Below are 11445 nucleotides of genomic sequence, written 5' to 3' on the forward strand. Positions count from 1 at the left end.
GATCAGAGAGCCGATATTACTTGGGAGCAGTTTAGGGATATGTTCCACGCCCGATACATTCCATGGGTTGAGCGGGAATGGCTGTCGCAAAAGTTTTTGAGTTTGAGACAGGAGGGGGAGTCGGTGACGGAGATCACCCACATGTTAACAGAGAGGGTGATGTTCTGCTCGGAGTTTGCTTCTAAGCAGGCTCAGATGACCCATTATCTGAGCATGCTCAAGACTGAAATCCGTCAGTATGTGTTTACTCTGCAATGTGATACTCTTTTGGAGTTGCAGGAGGCCGCTAGGTGGCGTGAGTTGGAGATTCAACTGCAGCTGAGGGAGCAACGGCAAGCCCCGGCGCAGTCGCAGCCGGCGCCTAATCGGTCTATGACCGCTGATGCTAGGATCGGGGGCCAGCAGAGCCACACTTGCGGAAAGAGCGGCAAGAGTCATCCCGGAGTTTGTCGGACGGGTAGTGGGTGCCATAAGTGTGGCAAGGAGGGAAACTGTGCTTGGGATTGTCGCCAAACAGCCCCTGCAATGGATATGAGGCTATGCTATTACTATCATCAAGTTTTTCATGTGAAAACCAACTGTCCACAGCTCGCAGCCAGGGTGGTGCAGGCTTTAGCACCAGCTACAGTGAGGATACCGGATGGGAGGCCAGTCAAGGCAGAGCCTCCAAAGACTCAAGGGCGTGCTTTCCAGTTGACCGCAGAGGAGGCCAGGGCAGCACCAGATGTAGTTGCTGGTATGTTTCTCTCTTTTATTTTAATTATTATGACTGTATTATGCTTATTTGTTGTACCTGCGATTAGGTACGTTTTTAGTGAACTCTTTGCCTGCCTTGGTTTTATTTGACTCAGGGGTGATTCGGTCTTTCGTATCCCTTTCATTCAGTAGGGAGTTCAGTGTGCCAATGGGCGAGTTAGAGTGTCTGTTGCGACTCTCTATTGCCAACGAACACATGGTTTCTGCTTCTTCGGTTTATCGAGGGTGTGAGTTGCTTATTTTCGGGGTGTCCTTTTCGATAGATTTGATTCTGATTACCATGGGGGTGTGTGTGATTGTAGGCATGGATTGGCTCAGTGGGTTTGGTGTTATGATTGACTGTGAGGGACAATGAGTGGTAGTTCGAACCCCAAGTGGGGGAGAACTGGTGGTATATGGTGAGGGCACCAGAGTGGGACTAAGCAAAGTGTTCTGGGAATTCATGGTACTCGGCGAGTGCATGAACGGACTCGGCGAGTCCAAGAAAATCTTCATGGTACTCGGCGAGTTGTTCATCAACTCGGCGAGTCGAGGACATAACGTGTTCATAGGATGAAGAGTAACTCGACGAGTTGTTCATACAACTCGGCGAGTCAAGACAGGACATAAGTATCAGTTGATGATGAACTCGACGAATTGTTTATACAACTCGGCGAGTCGGATGTGGATTCTGTCGACGTTCATTTAAAAGGAAAACTCGTCGAGTGGTCGACTAACTCGACGAGTAGAGACGGGTATCAGGTCTAATGCACTACTAGAAAAAAGGCCTTTTACGACGCTCATTGTGCGTCGTAAAACGCTCAGACGACGCGCAAATGCGTGTCAAGGAAGGCCCTGTCATAAAGAGAGACGACGCGCTTTTGCGCGTCGTCTATAGATGACGCGCATTTACGATGCGCATTAATGACGCGCATTTACGACGCGCGGTTATGACACGCAATGCGTATCAAGGAAGGCCCTGTCATAAAGGAAGACGACACGCATTTGCTTGTCGTAACCTTACGACGTGCGTGTTTATGACACGGAATGCGTATCAAGAAAGCCCCTGTCAAGAAAGGCCATGTCATAAATGAAGATGACACACATTTTTGCGTATCATAATTTTAAATGTTCTAAAAAATATATTTATATATTTATTAATTTTTAAATTAAATTTGCATTTAATGTCTCATAATAGAAATAAAATATCATATACAAAAAATACAATCCATTAGCATAAAATTTAATGTCATACAATTCTATTTTTTACAATATCTAAATTTGCATCTAATCTACTCTCTACATCAAATTCCAACTAAGTAAAGTTGCATCTTATCTTTCATAATTCTTTAAGACTAATGCTCCAAACAGCTGTTATATGGATAAGAAGTTGTACATTGGCCCATCTCACTCAAGAATGACTTAGCCAAATTCAACTCCAAGTCTTTACTGCATCTTGCTGACAATGCTGCAAGATTTGAATCAAGTGGCTTCATATTCCTTTCTTCCACCAACTTTACCTGATGCACAAAATACACAGAAACAAAAAAACATTGTAGAGGAAGGGGTAATTTGGGAAAATGTGAGGGGTATCCTCTGCAAAACAAAACAAAAAATATCATTTGCAAGATTTGCTCTTTAGTATCCTCTGCAAAACAAAATAAAAAATATATATCAAAAAATTAAATTTTTTATAGTTTTATATTATAATTATGCCTAGAGTATTGCATACCTGAAGAACCATTTGTTAGCTCTACAACACTTTTTAAATCTGAACCAAGCGTTCATCACTAACACTAACACCTTTTGTAGTCCCTCGGACTACGCATAAAAGTTAGAAAAACTAAATATTCCAAAAATACCCCTAGGACTCTTTTTGTCCCAGAATCTGAATTAAACCACAAGTGATGCTTCGATTTCTTTGTTTCTTGCAACTTCAACATGAAGTGTTCTGAAGATCAACATTTGCTTGATTTGATGATTCAACATTAGTTGCCCGTGGACCTATTCCTATTAAAAAGATACATATGAGAATAAATATATTGTTGAATCTCAAATGTGATTTCTTGGATGTCTATTGATAACTTTGCCAATGCTTCAGAGTCGTATGTTAAGAGTGTTATTGTATGTTGTTAGTATTTAAAATTTCTCCACTATTACCATTGAAGAGGTAAGTTGTTGATGAGCCAAATGGGCTTCCTCCTGAGCAACCAAAAGCTCTTTGTATAGCTGCTACAAGATACCAATGAATTGATTAAAAAAAGAATAGCAACATATATATATATATATATATATATATATATATAATTAAAAACGAAATCATCATAAAGTCATGAAGTCAAACCTTTTCCTACTTATTAATGACATCCTTATCTTTTTCTGTTTCCAAATCTACAACAGAATCCAAATTCTAAAAATTGAAGCCTTCTCCTTCCCCATCTCATACACTGAGATCTACATTACAAAATGAACAAGTGGTTCACAAGACATTGAGATCAAACCTTTTGTAACAGGCATTGCTATGATTGAGTATTTTTTTTATTTAATACAAAGTTGTAATAGAAAAAGAAATGAACGTACAATGATGTAATAGGGAAGGAAATGAAAGTAGGATGCTATAACGGGACAAAAACTACTAGTGAGAGAGAGGGAGAGAAGGAACACCTGGCAAAGGAGGATTTTCATGCTTAAACAATTTGTAAAGTTTTTGTTACATTTGCTTGAAATGTTCTCTTCCCATGTGGATTATGGTACTCATTCAAATACACATTCTGTTGATCTTCAAATAAAAAAAAAGTCAAAAGGTCAACAGATAATCAGAAAAAGTCAAAATGAAAAAAAAAAAAAAAAAAACTTGCTTTTATTGACTTTTCAATCTCAATCGGTTTCTTATCCCAAGTATCTCCTAAAAATTCATTCACAGAAACCGCATTTTGAGCTACATCACAAGGGCATATTCGTAAATTCAACACCCACACAAAAAAATAATAATAAAGATTTTCATATTTTAATAGTTTAAATGTTTTCTTAAGTCATAATATTCATGGGATATGTAAAATTACTTACCTTCCCTGCTTCATTGTCAATTTGAAAATTTCTAGCAGCCACACCAGATGTGAAATATTTATGGCTTCTTCCAAGCTGTTGGCCTGAAAAAAAAAAAGGTGAAATTACAAAATTAGGCCTCAAGAGAATGAATTATGAACATGATCAGTTAAATAAGTATTATATATAGAAAGTATTAACAGAATTGCATGCAAATAAGAACTGGACCAAAGATTTCTTCCTGCATTTAGATAAAAGTTTAAATCTTGTAACATACTTTGTGCAAAAGACGTAAATGCCCTTCCTCATCCTCATAACTGAAAATAGCACTAGAAAGCTTATACCTTGTAACACTCCATATCTTCAGTAACACCAGACAAGATTGTGGGACCAATATCTGTTTACATAAGTCTGCTGAATGGGATTAAATGACCATTTTGCCCTTATATCATAAAGAATTGTATGAAGTTGAAAAAAAATACTACAATATCTCTTCCATCAAGCAGTAGTTTAGCTCCACTTTCAACTCCACTTTGGATCAATCTGCACACTCGTTCTTTTGCCTAAAAAATATAAAAACAAATTCAAATAAAAAATTAACAAGAATTATGTTTATTACTTTATGTATACATAACATGATAATATTTAAGATTTAAGATTTAAGATTAAATTTTATTTGTCGGGTCCAAGTCTTTCAGAAACCGAGACACCTCATCAATCTCAACCGTTTTTTCAATCTGAAAAAAGTACAATAAAATATATATTATAATAAAATATATGTTACAAAATAGAAATACGGAATACCTTCAATAATGCTTGTCTGGCTGCTTTCCTCTCCAGGTATCTTTTCTATTTTTCTTCTGCAGCAGCTTCCGCCTTCACTCGCCTCCAAGCATCTTCAGCTGCCTTGGCTTCTGCTTGCAGTCGTGCTTTTTCAAAAACCACAACATTTATGTTTTTATATTACTAAAGAAAGAAAAAATTAAAATATTTATAGTATTGGCAAACCTTTCCTTTTTTGGTTTTCAAGTTGTTGGGGGTCCTCTTTTATATTACTAAACAAAAGGAATGATATGGAATTGTGTTCGCAAAATGGTTTTTCAAAAGTGCAGCCCTGTACAGCTTATCAGGTGACACCTGTCTCTCGTTTTACCTTTCCTTTTCGTTTCTATCCCCTTCCCCTAAATTTCCAAAACTCATAAATCAATCATATTGCTATACATTCAACAAAGAACATTTCATTTTTCATTTATCGCCTCCAAAATCCAAATCTAATACAATGCTTCTTACCATCATCCTCCTTCTCCTTCTGGCTGCTATCTGATTCCATATCATTCCTTTTGTTTGGCTTCTGCATTGGATTTCCTTCACCATCTGAGACCGACTCTAAAAAAATCACCACCAAAACTCTTTCTCATCTATTTAAATATTATTCTTAATTTCATAAAAAAGGACTCACTGTTTTCTGCTGAATGCTTTGTGTCTGTCTTGTGATCCGAATTTGTTCCACCAGCATTTGTATCCTCATCCTGCTGCTGCATATATATATATATATATATATATATATATATATATATATATATATAAACCAGCCATAAAAATTCCACCCAAGACAAAAAGAAAAGCATATCTTGCAATTTCCAGATAATTCATATCATATACTACAAAGATGAAAGTAGGTGACCTGAATAATTTCAAGTATAAGCTTCTGAAAAGTATATAAAATAAGAGTAATTTGTAACAAAGATGAAAGACCTACCAGAAATATTCATTGAAATCATCATAATTCCGCCATGCTGAATGGGCAGCTTTCCCATTATTGTTTCGTTCTGCTTCCTGTGAAAAAGTAAGATTTGTTTAAATATGCGAGTGACAATTTAATTAATAACAAACTCATTACTTTTATTAACAAAAGAGGGGAAAAGGTTTATTGACCTTAGAGAGTGTGTTGTAAATTGGTTGAATGACATGTGCCAAAAAGGATACTGAATTATCTTCACAAATAAAACTCTGTGCAGGGCTAGCTTGTCCATGATCCAAAATGGCATTGAATTCCCTGGCCATCTAGGTAATACAAGTATTTATCAGTTTAAACAACCAGGTTAAATAATTGATCAACTAATAGAGATAAGAGTAAGACACTTACATGGTGGAATCTATAGCAAATGCATTCTGGAAGAAAACGGACATTTGCAGCTTCACCCCAGATTAAATAGTATAATGAAACCAAGAAAAGCTTCTTGTCCTTGTTAATGGCTTGTATACTATTGAAAACAACTTCCACAATTAGCATAACCTGACAAACGCTGATTTTTATTTATAAAAAGTGATAACAGGGGATGGAAGTCACCTGTTCCAAACAAGACGTATACGCAAGTATTTTCACCATTTGAAGTAATTATCAAGAAACTTTAGGAACACTTCCATAATAGCTTTCTCATTTAGTTTCTAAGAAAATTATGAATGACACGTCAACAACTTTCCATTAATAATAGTGTATAAACTGTAGATACAAAAAATAGACTTACTAGATCAGCTTCAGATAGTATGCCAAGTCATGATTGTGTATTTGCTAAAGAGAGAACAATATTCTCACATTGATTCCTGATATTGTCTTTCTGCATGCATAATATCACCATCAGTAAACAAAGCTGAATTGAACTGAAGGAAGAAGGTGAAGCACGAGAAGCTTTTTTGTTGATTTTCAAATGAATGGTGGAGAATATATATTACAGATTAAACTAGTGTAAACCATTACACAACTGGAAACACAAATTTGTCAAGCTGACAATCATAATATCTTTTTTTCTTTTATTGGGTGGTCATATTGCCTGGATGCTATAAAGGGAGAAGTGAAAGATGCTAAGAGGTGCTTATATGCATTACTTGCTCACCAACTATGTGTATCTATCACATTGAAACTCTTGACACTAAAGTCAATCTAATAATCAGCTATGAATATTGGAGATGCCTTTAAAGTTTATAAAGAGATTCTTCATCTAAAGAGAAAAGTAAAACAATGTGATGACAAATCAACAAGAATAATGATTTCTCAGTGGCAACTGTAGAATACTTTAAGATTCAGTTAACCAACTTTTAGATGGTACAAGGATATTGTTCACTTACAGGCAAGATGGGAGAAGAAATACCTCTTCTGTAATATATCTGCCAACTCCATCATGTGCAACATATTTGCTAAGGATTTCCATTACCTCAACAAGAGCTCTTAATGTGGTAAATACCTTTTTAGTTTCTTGAGATCTCAGTCCCAAACTGAAATTCATATAAACAGTTCTAATGAGGCTTTAATTTTCACAAGTGACATTATTGTATTTTTCGTAACTCAAAAAGTGGTATTTTTACGGCCAAAAGATAAGAGTGTACTTACCCTCCCATATCATAACTGAATGTTCCAGATTCAAGCATTCTTTGTTCCTCTATCTGGATTTCATCAACTCTATGTACTCGTTTGTAATGCTGATAGAAATCCCACGGGTTTTGAGCATCACGATTACGATCTATTCGCCCTCCATCTTTTTTGGCTAGTTTAAACTACTAGAAAAACAGAGAAATGAATAAGAGAGAGAGAGAGAGAGAGAGAAGCATATGAATTAGGATATAAAAATCCGGTTTCAAACTCCCAGAAACGGAGAATTTCAGTGACGATGATCTATTGGAAGTGGGTTAAAGATACGGAAATCAAACCTTGAATCGAGGGTGTAAAAGAAGGTCTCTATTTGTTGCTTTCACTCTGCCTCCATCGTTGTCTTTGATTCGTGCTTTGGAGTCCCGTCAATCTTCTCCACGCACAAATCAGACCCTAAATCGATTAGCCCCATTTATGTTATTTGTATTTATACCACAGTTGCATTTTATTTTACTGAGAAAACCCACCATCACTGAAGGAACCGAAGGAGGTGACACCGACTGATCGAAAGTGGCGGTTACCTTGGTGGAATTAAGGAAGCCGATGAATAGTACCATAGAGAAGCTGGAGCAATAGAACCACCCAAAAAGAAAGAGAAACAAAGAGATAGTATCATAGAAGGGAGATAAGGCGGTGGAGAAGAGCCGAGAAGCAACAATCTGAGACAAATGCAAGGATGAAAATCACGATTATATGTAAGTGGGGAATAAAATCCCTAGTTACTGGTCGCGTGATCTTCAGGAATGAACGCGAGCAGAGATGGTCTAGTGATTAGGGTTTCCAGAGAGAAAGGGAAGAGAATGAAGGGAGGTCTTGAAGTCGGGCGTGTGTTTTGAGTAAAAATATAAAGCGACATTAAAAGAGAGGACGCCCATTTTACATAAAGTGCCCTCCGTGTTTTTTTTTTACATGAGACACTAATTTAAGGGCACGTAATAATGCGCGACGTAACTCATTCAATTTTTTGAAGAGATGACACTTTTTTAATGTCAATCTCTTTTGTGTAACATAAATCTCCGAGTGTCGTGGTTTGCGTGTCGTAAAAGGGTCTTTTTCTTGTAGTGATGGAAGGATAGGGACTCGTCGAGTTGATGAGTCAACTCGGCGAGTCAGGTCAACTGGAAGTTGACTTTGACTTTGACTTGGTCAAGGAGTAAAATGGTCATTTTACCCTAAGGGTAGCTGTCAGTTTCTGACTAAGTGTTTTGTGGGAATTATAGCCGGAGGATTTCCGGAGCAGCAGCGGCAGGAGTCAGTGGATTCCCGCACAGTTCAACAGCTACGAGGTGAGTTACCTTCCAATAGGGGTGGGTCTAAGGCCACAATGTCGGCCCACCATTGAGGAGTATTTAGAAGATAATTGTCTTTGTGATAATTTATCTTGGTCTGGTATGTGTTTGGTTATGAGTTATATATGTATGATATGTTACATGATAGGGATAGTTTCCCTAATAGTGGTCCTTAGGACCAAGGGGTAGGTCATTACCCGGATATGAATGAATGTGTGCTTATATCTTACTATTGTATGCTAGTGGTAGGGGTGGAATGGTCCCCAGTTACCAGTTGCAAGATACCGATGACGATTACCGGTTGAAAGATACCGATGACGATTACCGGTTGAAAGATACCGATGATGATTACCGGTTGAAAGATACCGATGACGATTACCGGTTGAAAGATACCGATGGTATTGTATGGTATGTGGTATGATGGGGGAACTCACTTAGCTTTGTGCTTACGGTTTTAGTTTTTGGTTTCAGGTACCTCTTCATCTAAGGGGAAGGAGTCGGCGACGTAGCATGGCATCCTAGTTCTGGTGTTGTTTGACTCGGGCGCCACCCGATCATTTGTGTCTCTTGCGCTTAGCAAGAGATTTTCCGAGTCTTCGGGCATGTTGGGTTGCCCTCTAGAGGTAGAGATTGCAGACGACCGTTTAGTGCGGGCATCGACGGTATTTCGAGATTGTGTGCTGAGGTTATTTGAGGAGCGTTTCTTGGTAGGCTTGGTTCCCATTCCAGTGCGTGGGAACAAGGTGATTATAGGCATGGATTGGCTCAGCCCTAATGGGGCAGTTATCGACTGCGCATAGCAGTTGGTGCGGGTCAGGACCCCAAGTGGGGGAGAGCTGGTGATTCTGGGCGAGAGGCCACAGCGAGGACCAGCTTTATGTTCAGCAGCGAGAGCTAGGCGTTACCTTCAGCTGAGTTGCGCAGTTTATGTCGCGTATATTATGGATACCCGGGAAATGGGTAGGGCGACGGTGGACGATGTACCTGTGGTACGGGAGTTTGCGGACGTATTCCCCGAGGAGTTGCCTGGGATACCTCCGGAACGACAGGTGGAATTTAGGATCGACCTAGTTCCTAATGCTACTCCGATAGCCAAGGCACCGTATCGGTTGACTCCTCCTGAGATGCAGGAGTTTTTTACACAGCTGCAGGAGGTGTTAGACAAGGGTTTCATTAGACCGAGCAGTTCACCCTGGGGAGCCCCGATTCTGTTTGTGAGGAAGAAGGACGGGTCACATCGGATGTGTATAGATTATCGGGAGCTGAACAAGGTAACGGTGAAGAACCGCTACCTACTCCCGATGATTGATGACCTCTTTGACCAGCTACAGGGAGCATCTTGGTTCTCCAAGATTGATTTGCGTTTAGGGTCTCATCAGATGAGGGTTAGAGAGGAGGATGTGCAGAAGACTGCGTTTCGGACGCATTATGGCCATTATGAGTTTGTGGTGATGCCTTTCGGGCTCACCAATGATCCTGCCTCCTTCATGGATCTCATGAACCGCGTGTGTAGACCGATGTTAGATCGGTCTGTGATAGTATTTATTAATGACATCTTTGTTTATTCCAAGACGCGGGAGCAACATGAGGAACATCTGTGGGAGGTTCTGGACACTTTGAGGAGGGAGACCTTATATGCTAAGTTCTCCAAGTGTGAGTTCTGGTTGCGCGAGGTGCAGTTTCTTGGGCACCTTGTCAACCAGAACGAGATTTTGGTAGATTCGGCCAAGGTAGAGGCCGTGATGAATTGGGAGGTTCTGAGGTCTCCATCTGAGATTCGGAGCTTTCTAGGTTTAGTGGGCTACTATCAGAGATTTATTCAGGACTTCTCCAAGATAGCAGTTCTGCTCACCCAACTGACTAAGAAGTCAGTAGTGTATCACTGGGGGCCTGAGCAGCAGGCCGCGTTCGAGGCATTAAGACAAAGATTGTGCGAGGCGCCAATTTTAGCCCTGCCAGAGGGCATGGAGGATTTTGTTGTGTACTACGATGCATCCATCGCAAGATTGGGCGCGGTATTGATGCAGAGCGGGCATGTTATCGCCTATGCATTGAGGGAGCTGAAGCCTCATGAGGCGAACTACCTGGCGCATGATTTGGAGTTGGGGGCCGTTGTTTTCGCCCTTAAGATTTGGCGTCATTACCTCTATGGGGTTCATTATACGATTTACACGGACCACAAAATTTTGAGGTATCTCATAGACCAGCCAAATCTGAATATGAGACAGCGTCGGTGGCTTGATGTGGTAAAATATTATGATTGTGAGATCCTTTACCATCCGGGGAAGGCCAATGTCGTGGCTGATGCGCTTAGCCGCAAGGCAGCGCCGATCAGGGATATCTGTCTGAGGATGACAGTGATGACTCCGCTTCTGGAGCGGATCCGGGAGGCTCAACAGGGGGCTATGAAGGAGGAACATCGGAAGACTGAGCGGATTGTGGGGCAGGTTTCCTCTTTCGACTATGATAGCCGAGGGTTACTGACTCTTCATCGTAGGGTGTGGGTCCCTTGTCATGGAGGAGTGCGCCAGGTCCAGATGGAGGAGGCGCACAAATCCCGTTTCTCCATTCATCCCATGGCGACGAAGATGTATAGGGATCTTCGTCTGGACTATTGGTGGCCCTGCATGAAGCGGGATGTGGCATGGTTCGTGTAGCGGTGCTTGACCTGTAGGAAGGTCAAGGCCGAGCATCAAATACCACACGGCAAGATGTAGCCGTTGGATATCCCGCTGTGGAAATGGGAGGATATTATGATGGATTTTATCACCAAGCTTCCCAGGACCACGCGGGGAGTGGATTCGATCTGGATCATTGTCGATCGATTGACCAAGAGCGCCCACTTTATCGCGATTCAGGAGAGCATCTCGGCTGAGAAATTGGCCGATATCTATACAAGGGAGGTGGTGGCGCAGCACGGAGTGCCAATATCGGTGATTTCAGACAGAC

At 40.3% G+C, this 11445-nt stretch overlaps 1 long non-coding RNA gene across 1 annotated transcript; it reads right to left on the bottom strand.

Annotated features, from left to right (window-relative positions):
- Window positions 1-5433: 5433 nt before the first annotated feature.
- LOC145063671 (uncharacterized) lies at window positions 5434-6131 on the bottom strand. Its single transcript, XR_013688036.1, has 3 exons — window positions 5927-6131; window positions 5716-5844; window positions 5434-5609 (listed from the first exon to the last, which is right to left on the bottom strand). It is a non-coding gene; the product is annotated as an uncharacterized LOC145063671 (long non-coding RNA).
- Between the last annotated feature and the right edge of the window lie 5314 nt (window positions 6132-11445).

The sequence above is a fragment of the Lactuca serriola genome, chromosome 7 (genome assembly GCF_051521515.1).
Source record: "Lactuca serriola cultivar US96UC23 chromosome 7, Lser_US96UC23_V15, whole genome shotgun sequence".
Lineage (NCBI taxonomy): Eukaryota > Viridiplantae > Streptophyta > Magnoliopsida > Asterales > Asteraceae > Lactuca > Lactuca serriola.